The sequence below is a fragment of the Sparus aurata genome, chromosome 22 (genome assembly GCF_900880675.1).
Source record: "Sparus aurata chromosome 22, fSpaAur1.1, whole genome shotgun sequence".
Taxonomy (NCBI): Eukaryota; Metazoa; Chordata; class Actinopteri; order Spariformes; family Sparidae; genus Sparus; species Sparus aurata.
Window position 1 is genome coordinate 13,435,435 of NC_044208.1, and position 14,087 is coordinate 13,449,521.

General features: G+C 36.6%; 1 long non-coding RNA gene across 1 annotated transcript; it reads left to right on the forward strand.

Moving 5' to 3' along the window:
* Positions 1-9,186: 9,186 nt before the first annotated feature.
* Positions 9,187-13,382, forward strand: LOC115574452 (uncharacterized). The gene is made up of 8 exons (XR_003982489.1): positions 9,187-9,292; positions 9,390-9,469; positions 10,320-11,424; positions 11,548-11,624; positions 11,739-11,983; positions 12,106-12,320; positions 12,426-12,587; positions 12,766-13,382. It is a non-coding gene; the product is annotated as an uncharacterized LOC115574452 (long non-coding RNA).
* The last annotated feature ends 705 nt before the right edge of the window (positions 13,383-14,087 follow it).

Below are 14,087 nucleotides of genomic sequence, written 5' to 3' on the forward strand. Positions count from 1 at the left end.
CTTGAGCAGACGGTGATGACTGGAACTGGGTTACACTGACCCACGACTTAAAATTTGAAACAGTTTATCACCAACAATGACTTTTGATGTTTTCTATTTCATGAATTCCACAATCTCACACTATTATAAAGTGGCCCATTGTATTATCTAATGTAAAGGTAACACTGCAGCAACAGTTAAAATATTTATAGGTCTTATTTTTAAAAAAAAGTATATTTTTGAGTCTCAATCCCAACTCGTCAACTACTGACGCTGGGATCGTAGGGCAGGTTGACCTCCATCCCAAAGTGTCAGTATCTGACGAGTTGGGAGTGAGACTCTGTTGTTCTGATGCTTTATAGACCAAATGATTCATCTGTTGATGGAGGAAATGTCAGAATTGAATCATTTCCAAAGTGCTGCTTTATCAGAGACACAAGTATATTCAGAAAGAGAAAGAAATATGAAGAGGGTTCATTTAATAAACTGATCACACCAACACACACATTATTTCGATCTACTTAATACAAACCTCTGACTTATTAAAAACAATGTTCTTGATCATCATCACCAATAAAATCACAAGCACATGTTCACTCAAATAACACTACAACACACAGACGGTCTTTTGGAATGCAGCTTTATTAAGCAGGATAGTTTTCACTATCAAGCAATTTTACTTTTTTCATCATCAATTGGAGCTGTGACTAAAATCACTACATCTCAAGAGCTTCATGTTTACTCATCCAATTATTTCTTGCTTTGCAGAGCACAAAGATATAGCTCAAACTATATCTTCAAAATCAAGAACAGACTCAGTCTTCATAGTATCGCCTCAATTTATCATTCGCCACTTCATCTTGGGATCTTCGCCCTATGGGTCTGCATCCTCTATACCAAGTTAGAGAAGGGGGAACAAAAGAGAGGATTCAGTTTGTTTAATTATCAACAGAGGTCGATCAACAGAATCTTAATCGACAAATATTGTAATGATATGATATTTTTGCAACAATTATTTAATTAAAAAAATGACAGAAATTCACTAAATTCATTAAATAGTCAAACATCTCCATAATGCACTCGGCCTAGAGATTGACCTTTCTCCCAAATGTATGCTATTAAATGATGATTCTGGGCAAAACCTTAACCATATGCAAAGGCTGCTGTGGCTCTCTGCATGTATAGTGGCTAAAAAGATGTTAGCAGTTAGGTGGCAACCACCGCACTCGCTTTCTATGCTTCAATGGACTTATTCTTTAATAGAGTTGTTATCCCTGGAGCTCTCTGTTGCCAAGATGAATGGAGCAGGTCAGAGGGTGCTCAATGCAAGGAGGGAGGCACTCGAGGTAGCTAGAGCTATGATTTAACCTTTTATTATTATTATTCAATATTCTTAAGTATTTACCTGAAATATCCAGCATGGTCTGAAAATTAGAGAAAGATCTGTGCGAGGGGGTTGGGGAGGGTCAAGGGACTATAAAATGTGCAGGTGTTGTGTGTTATTTATATATTTATTATTATTATTATTATTATTATTATTATTATTGTTATTTTTTTCCCCCTTTTTTCATTGTTTGAGTTATGATTATGAATTATTAGTTATGATTTTGATTTGTCTCTGCCAATTGTATATAGTAATGATATCACTTTATCTAAATGGTTTGAGTGTTCGAGCTTATATGTATAATTACTGTTATTTATCTATATATGTATATATACATACATATATTATTTGACTATATTCTTTGTCTGTAATGTTGATTTGCACCTGTATTAACCCTTTGATGCAAAACATGGGTCAAAAGTGACCCGGCAGAGTTTTAATTTTCTATATCTTTGCAATGAATTACTTTCATCATTCAGTATTCAAGGTATTCCTCAATTAGCTTGTTTTTGATCATCATACATCTTTATTTTATTTTTTCCTTTCTTACTTTTAGAATAAAAACCCCTTTTGTATCAGTACCCCTCTAATGCACAACATGGGTAAAAAATGACCCATATTCATTTTCTATGCTATTTCATCGATTGCTGAGTGTTTCTATGATATTTCTTTGAAAAAAAAAATAATTGTATCATTTATTATTCCAAGTATGCAGTAAATATCTTGTTTGTGTTTCACACAAATCATATTTTTTCTTTTTTCTTTCTTACTTTATGAACAAGCACAGCTTTTGTATTTCTACATCAACTTCACACACATGGGTCAGAAACGACCCACATAAGTTTGCTATATAATTTGGTGTAAACTGTGCTTGTGAAATTTGCTCCCTGTGTAAGTATTGTCAATATTTTTCAATTGTTCTAACATCACCTTTGAAAATATTTGATGACAACTGTGAAAGATAACTGTACGTAACATGTTTACCTTGAGAGTGGGTACATTACTTGACAGAAAGTTAAAAGTAATTACTATGAGCTAGTTAGCGAGCTGTTGACATATTCTATTTTAGTTAGCTAATTCTACCATAGTTAGTTACTATTGTAGTTAGTCCAGCTAACTAGATGAATTTCAGACACTTTGAGTCGAAATCGCTTGAAAAAGCAGTTCTCATTCAAATACAACTTACTGCACTGTAAGTGGTAGAAACAGGCTCCAATCGCTCTGAAAACCTCAAATTGACAAGCAAAGACTTCTGACTGAAAGTAATGACTAAAATCATGTTTGCAATGCTACAGTTAGTTCATACACTTTGAGTGGAATCCAACTTGAAAAAGTAGTTTGGAGTGAAATATTACTTAATCTGTCACAAAGGGCAAAAACATGCGTCTTTCGTTCTGAAAAGCTAAAAATTGCAAGAAAAGGCTCCTGACTGAAACTAATGACAGAACAACTAATTCTGATGATGATGACCCAGAATATTTGCCACAGGGTCAAGCTGGAGTTGTGGGTGTGTCTGGGGATCCAGCTCTCCTACATGAAGACTCCTCTGATGATAAAGATGACTCGTCTGATGAGTCCTCAGAGGACGAATCTCAGACTCAGTCCAGTAGACTGAGTAAAAACGGGTCTTACTAGAATGAGAATCCCCCCACCCAGAGGAAAATTTTACTGCTCAAAGCTTGCTCCTTTATGGCTATGGAGCCGTAAAGGAGCTCAATGAGAGTTCTCATTTCAGTCTCGTTGTAGTCTTTTTTGGTCTCAAACATTTCTCATTTGTTTCTCCTAAAATTCCTTAGGAGCAATAGGTGAGACTTGAGACTTTACCGCTTAAACCTGGCTCCTTTCCAGCACTGGGGAGACATTCTGAAACTTCATTGAGAGCTTGATGAGATCTCCTTTGAAACTTACAGGGAGCCCAAGTTGAGCTTTTCTGCACCTGTTTCTTAGGAGAAACAATTGAGAAACAGGGAAATCATCCACAGCCTCACTTTGGTCTCACATAGATCTCATAGTTGTCTAGGAGAAATGAATGAGACGCTACTGAGATCTCTTTCCCAATTTTCGTTTCCTCTGGGTACTCATGGCAGAACAAGAAGCCATAATATTCTGAGGAGCTGCCCAGGCCCAGGTGGCAATTCTCGCTCTAGTTATGTGTTAAGTTGTATTTTATTTTATTAGGTCACATTTCACCAGTTTACAGTTCAGTTCAATAGCTGTGTTATCTGTTATCAGAGGTATGTGTCATGGTTGTGTTATTTAGTTCCTGTTTTATTTTGTAGTAGTTTTTCTCTTGTGTTCTGTTTCTTATTTACTTCCTGTCTTTTTCTTTGCTCACACCTGTCATTTTGTGCCACACCTGTGTCTTGTTGTATCAATTGTTGATCCCTGCCTCCTAGTGTCCTACCCACCAATCTGTGTTCTCCTCATTCCTCCCCTTTTTTGGATTTTTCCTGTACTCTTTTTTTGTTTATATAACCAATGCTTTATTCAAACTGTCTCGGCTTATGGTCTCTGCATTTGGGTCCACCCACTTCACCACCCCCAAAACCTGACAGTGTGTGTATGTGTTACAAAATGACAATGTTGCAAATATCATGTACAGTAAGTAAGTAAATAGGTGTTTGTCCCCCCTCACTGATAAAGTAATTACTTGAAACAAATTATTATTATTATTATTATAGTATTAAGTCTTTTAATTATAAATCACACTTGGATGAATGGGTCATTTTTGACCCATGTGTGTAAATTTGATGTAGTAATATAAAAACAATTTTTGTGCATAAAGTATGACAGGAAAAATTGAAAAAATGATTAGTGGTAATCAAAAACATGATATTTAAAGCATACTTGGAATATTAAATCATAATATTAATTAATTTCAAAAGATAGAACAAAGAAAAACTCAGGCAGCATGAAATAACATGGAAAATGAATGCGGGTCATTTTTGACCCATGTTGTGCATTAGAAGGGGTGCGCATATGTTGTGCATCAAAGGGTTAATAAAAAAATAAATAAAAATAAAAAATTACAGAAATTCACTGATTCCAGCTTCAAAAATGTGTCGACTTGCTTTTTTGCTCTCTATTACATCATTGTGAATTTAAATGGGTTGGACAAAATAAGGTTCTTGAAGACATCAACTTGGGATCTGGTTAATGCTGATGCTTGCTATGTTTGATACACTGTAAAAAAAATTCTGTAGAATTTACGGTAAAATACTGGCAGCTGTGGTTGCCAGAACTTTACCGTAGAAAATACGGTCACAATGTTACTGTAAATTTCACATTAGAGAACTGTTATTTGTTTACGGTAATTTGCTGTAAAAATAACAGTTATCATATAAACCTGTTTACGGTAAATTCTTTTAAAAATAACACATATAATGTAAAACTAATTACAGTCCATCAGTGAAAAAACAAGGTAAAACTGTAAGATATATTACGGTATTTTATTGCAAAGTTCAACTACGGTAAAATACTGGCAGCTGTGGTTGCCAGAATTTCACCGTAAAAAATATGGTACAACACACATGGAATTACAGTTTGTTGGCGTAGATTTTACAGTCAGCAAATGCAAATGGTAAATTATTAAGGAAATAACCAATTAAGCCCATTGTAAACCAAAGTACAGACTATAATTGATAAACTTTAAGAACATCTCTTTGCATATACACATTCTCTTTGAAAAACAGAACTTGTCCAGTATACTCACAAGGCAGTGTTGACATCTTCAAAAGACAGTGTGTGTCCATACATATGAAGGATAGTCCATGGTAGAAGAAATAAACGTCATGAAAAAAGGAGCCACTTGCCCTGTGTTGATCAACACTAATGAGTCACTGAGTCCAGACTTGGCTGAAGAGGGCTCTTAACATGGAGATGGTGTTCAAGAAACTGGAACTTAAAGCATTCAGCAGTCACCAGTTCTGCTTGAAGACTCATGTGTTGTCCATCTGGTGTCCACTGTAGACTGGCATGATCCTCTCTGCAGCCAGAAAAAAGAAACAAAGCAAAGGTTAGATTGATGCAGTGCCTGAGCATGATGCCTACAGAGATAAATTCAGCCTTCTGCTGTTAAACTGAGCTCCAATGAGCTATACATAGAATGAAACCAGTACTCTGGAATATAGTTTTGCAGGTCATCAGGAGTATTTCATTTATTTTATTGTATTAGTGTGAAAAGTAGAAACAGTCACTTTTTTTAGGACTAAGTGATCATCACTATTTGTTTCACCCTTGTCGAATTGCAGCCTAAATCCTGAATCCTGTCCATAATACTGATTTTTTTTTTTTCTACTGTATGTTTGTATGAAGCTGTTGGCACCGTTCACTTGAGGGAGATCGATTGAGTGTAGTTTGAGTGCTTGCATCTACTCATTTGCTACATTGACATAAACCATAGCTTACCTCTAATTAGCCTTGACAAGACTGGTGTTTGAGTCATTGGGTCCAGACTTGACTGAAGACAGGTGGGACAGAGTCTCATACAGACATGTTACAATGTTAAGGAAACTGGAACTTTGGGCAGGTGTTGTCATCATTCCTGCTTGAAAATTCACCAGCAGTCTTCAATCAGGTGTTTACTGTGGACTGGCATGAATCTCACTGCAACCAGACAAAGAAAGACAACAAAGAAAACATTGTTAATGATAATAATGATAATTATTATTATATAGCACTTACACTGTTGCAAAGTGCTTCCCGCAACAACAACAACAAAAAACAAAACATTAATTAAAGAAGTTGGAACAGAAAAAAAATTAAATGGTGAATGAAGAGTAGGTTTAAAAAATCTCATAAAAAGGCCATCCTATAAATATGATTTCAGGAGGCGCTTAAAACGGTTAACAGATTTAGCAGATCTAATAGATTGAGAGAGACTGAGGGAGAAACTGTGGAGAGTGACTACAGCTGAAAACACACAATCCTTTGGATTTGACATCAAATCAGTGATTTTGATTTTTTTAAGGATAGTTCCGAGGATTTACCCTTAAGGAACTCCAGATAACAGGGTAGTAGACATATATGGGAGACATAATTATTGATGTGGCCATGTAAGTATTTGACAGGTATGAAGAAACAAAAACATTTAATGGCAGCACCAGTTCAGAAGCCAATCTATTTAAATGTACTCACTGAAGCTGAGTGCTGATAACGATGACGACGAATCAGAGTACTGGCCATACCGCATTCCTGCAAAGTTGATTGCCTTACATTATCCAGCTGCACCGTGCTGTGGAGAAGGTGAAATTATTTGTTAAAAAAAATGTATGTCTAAGGTGTTAAAGGGATCATTCTCACTTGTTATGTTATCTTTGAATTCGCCTAGATCAAGTGTCAATAAATGTTTCCTTCGTAATACATCCAAGTCTCCTTGTATCATCTTTCATTAAGAGTAAACCAGTTTCTCCATTATCAAAGTCTTAACCGACTTGCTACAGAAGTTACAGCTAAACATTTTTCTAGCATTAGCAACGTTAGCTGTAACGTTAGCGACTTCTCAGAGCCCTTAAGTGACTCTTTTATTCGGCAAAAAGCAGATAGTGACATGTCCAGCAACCTTTAAGATATAGCTACCTGAACTCCTCTGCTTGAAAGTCAACAAATAAGAGCTAACGTGGCTCTGCGGCTAGCTAACGTTAATCAGACAGTCTCAATGAGCTGTGAATGTGCTTACCTGAAGAAGAGACTCTGCTCCTGTGGGCGCGAAGAAATGGCGGTGACCTGAAATTTCAAGCTTCCGTTAACTCGCGGTCCTCTCTCTCTCTCTCTCTCTCTCTCTCTCTTCTCTGTCTGTCTGTCTGTCTGTCTTGTCTGTCTGTATCTATCTATCTATCTATCTATCTAGCTATCTAGCTGTGTGTCTGTGTGTCTGTCTCTCTGTCACAACAACAAACACTGCTCCTGTGGGCGCGAAGCAATGGCGGTGAACTGAAATTCAAAATTTCTAGCTTCCGTTAACTCAGCGGTCATCTCTCTCTCTCTCTCTCTCTCTCTCTCTCTTTCTCTCTCTCTCTCTGTCTTTCTCTGTGTCTCTCTCCTCTATTCAATAAAGCTTTATTGACACGAACAACTACAAACACAACAACGTTTTCATTGTCATGTTTTACATATAATAAAAAAAGGACATGTACAAGAATAAAATAAAAATAGAAATCGTGTTTTCACTATACAAAAGAAAGATATAAAATAAAATATACTATTTTTTTATGGAAGCCCATTTCCGCCAATTGACAAAAATTATGAGATACTTTGACTTAGCTATCTCATAATTTTGACTTAGTATCTCATAATTTTTTTTCATCAAGTGGCGGAAATGGACTTCCATATTATTCAAAAAGGATGTGTTCACAATGCTGCAATAAAACTCTATATGATAAACTCTAACGATTGTTGTAGGCCTATGTTTTCCTGTGGGACAATAAAGTTAATCTTATCTTAATTCACTGTGTTTTGACAATAATACAACATTTATAGTTTTCTATTGCATTTAGTGCTTTGTGTCGGCCCGAACAATGCCCCTTAACTGTGATATAATAAGCACATACCACGGCCTGTCATGATGTATTGCTTAAATATACCATACTTTTTAACATTCTACTTTCTATACAAATGATGGTATGATTTAATGGTTGTGTACCGTAAATTTAAACGTAAACATCAGCAAAATCTGTAATTCAGACAGAATGATACCGTCAATTTTAGGGTAATTACACGCTTGTGACATTATGGTATTTTACCGTGAATTTAGCAAACTTTTTATAACATTCACAGTAAATTCCATATTTTCTACTTAGTAAGGCCGTAAAATTTAAGTTATTTACTGTTTCTTGATTTACGGTAATTCTTTGTGTAAATACATTTCTTTAATGTATTTACTACAGTGATATACAATTTTTTATTTTACGGTATTTTACTGTTGCTATTGACAGTTTTTTACCGTAATTTCTACAGACATTTTTTACAGTGTAGGTTTGAGGCATTTCTCAAAGTCTTTTTATTTATTTTATTCATCTGATTGAAATCAACAGAAAATATTCAGTAATACTTACGGTTCATTTCTGAATCCTAAAGGGAAAAAGAGATGAAAGTCAGATACATAAACATCAGTATATTATTATCACATTTGAAAACCTTTGCATTTAGAACATTAATGATGCTCTCTTTACTTAGTTTTAGGTTTATTATCTGAGATACCAGGACAAGATTTTAGCTAAACACAGAAGTAACTGAAGCTGTATGTGGTAAGTCAGTACAGTGAAGTGTGATTTGTTGATCTCAGACTAAAGTAGGCTGCTGTTTGTGTAAATCAGAGGTCAATCTCTTAAAGTCAACTCAGTTTGAATGAACACATGAGACTTACCGCATATTGGCCTGTAGAATGGTGGAGACATACTCTCCCCCAGTTCAGCCATGATGACGACCAGCGTCAACACCAGAAAGATCATAACACACTTCATCCTGAGGAACATGTAGCCCAGGCTCTAAAATGACATCCCTTTAACATTAGAACTCTCCCTTTTAAATAATTCATTTAAATTGTGAATAAACAATTCAATGAAAAGACAGTAAAAATCCTTAAAACAATTCATTTTATTTTGAAATAAATAAATAATTCAGTTTATTTTGAAATAAATAAATAATTCAGTTTATTTTGAAATGAATAGGTAATTCATTGAAGTTGATTTTATATGCACCAAAAAAACGATTAAAAGTGGTTTAAAAGTGTTTTAAAATGAAGAAAGGAAGACAAAAGAAAACCTGCAGAACGGGTTTCCAACCTAGCCAATCAGTGAACCCCGTGAGCCCCAGGTGATCAGCCCCGTAGTTTTACTTCCTGTCATTACTTCCTGGTTACGGACGCTGATACACTTGCCGCCTCGGGTGCTGTCCGATCCATGTGTAGATAAAACCGTTGTCATCCACTGGGTAAGACATGAAAATAATCTCTTAAACGGAGTTGTATTAATTCATGATGATGTTAAACAGCTGCTGATTGCTATATTGTTACATTTAAACTTTATAGACCAGCGTGAGAGAAGATTTGATTTTCGCCGATCTGGCGAGGTGAAATGCTGTAAAGATCATTCATTGACTGATCCCTCGGTGAGTGAAAACACTCTTTAATCTGTTCGGTTGATTGTAATGCACTTAATATTAATGTTTAACCTGTTTGTGTAATTATAAGACAGCTGATATTCATGTAATTGCCGAAGATGGCTATGAAAAAGGTGCTAATGGTGCTAGCCACCTGAGACTATGTTTTGTCATGCTAACGGCCTAGTGGTTAGAGTTTGACCACTTAGCTGGCATGGCTATTTGGTTTCATATGTTAACTATTGAGAATTTTTATTATCTTATTTGTTGTTTACAAATGAATATGTTATTTTCCTAAACTGTTGTTTATTAGAGATGTTGGAAAAAAAGATATTTGTGAGATTATTTGTATTTTATGCCTGTGGTAATTGAAGAGGTCAATTTTTAGTGCATTCTCTCACTGTTACCGGTGCAAGGAGGGATAGTTAAGCACGTTAAGCCTTAATGCTTCTAAATTACTGTGAATGTTTACTGCACTTAATGCAAATTTCTCCACCAGATTAAAGGAGCACTATATAATATTTTTCATTTCTGTAAAATAATCTGGTGTTGGTTACTAATGTAAATTCAGTTCTTTGAGATGGTTATTAATGTAGTCACAGTTCTCTGAATACTTGAACATAATTATAAGAAGCACTTTGAATGTATTTATAGTTTCACAACTGCAAATGAACACTTGAACTAAAGTTAGATTTTTTGTTGTACAACTAAACTTTTTGAGAACATGATTTGAGCCAGCTAATACAAAGGAGTATTATTGATTGGTAAGAGTTCATGGAAAATAAGAGAGTGGATATGATTTACATCGATAAGGTGTGAATCTAACAAGCTATTTGGATCTCCCTTGACCTGTCTATAGGTCAGGTTTTTTGTGATATCATCAAATGAGGTTCCAGCCACGTCCCAATGTCCATTGGAGTGCTTCCTGCTGGTTTCGTGTGAGGTTTCCAGAGATCCAGAGATTGTTTCCTGATCCCAAGATCTATAGATTCCCAGTGTGAGCTGGGTGGCGAGCTACATCGAATCTACTGGTATTGAACTGTGAGAGTGGTGAAGGATTTTCCAGATTCCCCTTCTTCACGGACTGTGTGGTAGGACAAAACAAACACTGATTCTCTGACCTTGAGTGGAAAAAGGGCCCCAACGTCAACTTTGGGACCAGAGGGTTTTATTTCTGCCGGCTTTATTATTTTAGTTTGTTATTTTTCATTGAATGTTTTGAAACAAACTGATGTATTTTCACTGTGTTATTCATTTATAATAACAAGTGGCCACACAAACTCAAACCATTGTTGCCTGTGTCTTTTGAGTATTCACAATATAAGGGCTCTTACAAACTTAAAGTCTTCTGATACTGGGGCAGATATTAGTATTGATTATTACTTACCTGTGCTCTGTTATTACATTGTAACAAGGGTTACAAACAGATCACAGTGGCCACATCCAGAATCATTCACTGCCTTCATTCACCAGTGTCAAAGCGCAGCACATCTCATCTAAAAGACTTTGCATTTATTAAAGTAACATCAGGATTAAATTGACTTCTCACCTTTCCACAGCTTGTTTGTCAGAACAAAAAAAAAACTGGTGTCAAAGACAGCAAAGTGAGCACTGTGAGATCTAGAGGTGATGTGGACGTCTCTGCTGAGCAGTCGTGAGTTACCCGTCTCTTTATAAGGATGGAGATGGAATCATCTTATCCAGTCATTCTGTATTTCTCAATGTGTTTTTCAATGTTGAGTTCTGCACATGGATGATAAGAGGTTGATCTAATCTAATTTTGTCATGACAGACATTTCACTGTCCTCAGGGTAACACAAAGTTGCACAGCACTACTTATTGTTCCCCGTACATAGAGCCTGCCCTCATACACACATGGAAGACCGTGCAGGACGGAATGATGGAGTAGCTTAGTCAGCAGCAGAGTGTTATCCTCGGTGGCGACTTTAGGGCTGACTTACCAGGTATACAAGACTTTCTGATACATTTTAGTCTAATGTTTTTGTTCAGAGAAGTGGTTACTATGAAGTCCAACAAAGTGATATGTAAAATGTAATTTTTGTGAAATTATACATTTACTTTTGAAGGCCACTCTGCAAAGTGTGGCAGTTATTCAATGATGGACCTGAGGAGCAACACTAGTGTTGACATACAACTGGTTCAGGTGAGTTCAAAGGTGGGATCTATATTCAAGTACTAATCTGTGTTTAATGACCGCTTTTAAAAATCATATTGTTTAATAGACTTTTATGTTCTGTTTTTGTGTTTTTCTGATCAGAGCAACGAAGACGCTGGAAGTTATCACACGGAAAAAGAAGGTCTGAAGAGGAACCTTGTTGTCTTGGAGGCACGTGGTGTTCCACTGGACAGCAGTGTCACAGACCGTCACCCACAGGTCCAGAAGTTCCTGAGGGAGGCCAATGTGACACAGTTCTACGATGTCTGGCACATGGAAAAAATGTATTCATTACTGTGTTTGTGTGCTAGAGGGGGAAAATCAGGATAAAATGCCCTTGCTCACAGGTCCACACAGTATATTTTCCTATTATCATAATTACTAATGTGTTACATGGGTTAGGTTTAGAGTTATTTCGTATTCAACATAAACTGTTAATCTGAAAGTGACTGAAATATTGTTTTTTTAGGACTGTCCAAGAAACTGGTCAAGACAGCCCAGAACAAAGATTGCAGCATAAAGAACTATGTGTACTGGACAGCAGCCTCCTCTACGTCAGGGCCAGAGAGAGTGGCTAAGTGGACCTCCATTCTTAACCATGTCCAAGATGTCCACACACATCAAGATCCTGCTTTCCTCCAGCGCTGCGCACCTCAAGGGACAAAAGCAAATGGTTGACAGCAGGTAGATACACAAACACACCTGTGTGTAAAATGTGCGTTTTTATATATATTTATCTAAAGATCTTTAAACAGTATGAATTCATGTGATTTATTTCATGAACACCAGCTTTATGCAGGCTATAAAGGCATCGACTAATAAGAGAATTCTGAAAGATGTGGAAAAGCTCAGTCCTCACTATCAGACCTCATCACTGGAGGCATTTCACAGCATCATTCTGCGGTTTGCACCCAAGAATGTTGTCTTCCCATACCTTGGAATGTTATGCAGGTGAATAAACCATCACTATCTGTTTAGTTCAGTATAGTTTAGTGTGCTTGCTATCATTTTTAAAGTACTATTTTTCCACCCAAGACTCTACCTGGCTGCCCTGCATTACAATGAAAATGCTGGCCGACCACAGGCAACATTTTCCTGTAAACACAAATTTTTGTTTATTGCACTGCAGACTAGGTTGAGGCACTGTTGGACCTGATGTTCTAGAAGGTTTTCCAGGACCCCATATGTGAATGAGGTGCTGAAACTCAAAATCCCTGAAGACTCGTGGCTCAGTATGTTAGACCCGACAAGCTGGAATTATAGCCAGTAATGTGTCAAGGTTCAACCAAGAACAGGTCTGAACCCAACATACTGTCCTTCTGCGTCAGGGAACTCTGCACAAATCCTCAGCACCACGCAGGCAGGCAGCACAACTCTCCCTCTCCGCCCCAGAGAGCCCCAGCACCAGCTTACAAAGCTTCTGTAGACTATGTTGGCTGGACCCAATTCAATATAAAGTCAGCACTGAATGTTCACATCCATGGCACCTAGATACTTTCTTATTACTTTCATATTGATATTGAAGTTAATATACAAAGTTCAACTATTCCACTTTAGATATTTATTTTCCTATTATTATTAGTATTATTATTATTATTTATTTTTTACAAATGTTTCTTATCAAATCCATCATAATACTTTAGCGATACATTAATTGTATTTATGTGACTAAAAGCTTACTGCACTATTCCCCTCAGACGTTAAGGTCCATAGTCTGCCCGATAAATGTTCAGTGCATTCTGCAGTGAAAACACATTCAGGCAGACAGGTTCTCAGCCAGGACGGTCCACCATGCATGATGGTGACTCGGGAAGCTGCTGTAGTCTTTGTGTAACCTAGAAATTATGAAAGGTACAGCAAAATGACAACCATGTTTGCCTAGTGTTTACAGTCACTTGTGGTATTTCCATACAGCAGATATTCTCGGGTTCACAGAAACACCTGTTATTCAGCAGAATTTTTATTATTCATTGGAAACTACGATAGCTAAGCAATCATGTCGCGTTCTTCCTATTGTAATATTTATTTAAAGTTTATAAACTGTTGTAACCGGTAGAATCCAATACTGCTGGTAGAAAGGTTATCGGAGCCAACTGTGGTTTATTGAAAACTACAGTTGTTGAAAATTGCTGGTTGTCACTAATTACAGGTCGTCATTGCAAATAAGAAGAGGCTCTCAATTGACTTGGCTACATAAAGGTAAACTAAAAAGAATAAGTAAATGTGGGGTTACGCTTTTCTCTTGTAACGGCAATTGCTAGATTGCGTCCGTGTTACTGCAAATGGACAGCAGTAAATAAGTAAATATCAGCCGAGATTTGGCTAAGCTCTATAATGTAAACGCTCGATGCAGGAGAAGGGGGTTGTTATCTCTAACAACATGGGGGAGATGGCCAGTAAGCCTGTAAAACTTTCATTAGTCTATGCAGTAACACAAAAGTAATGTCGAGG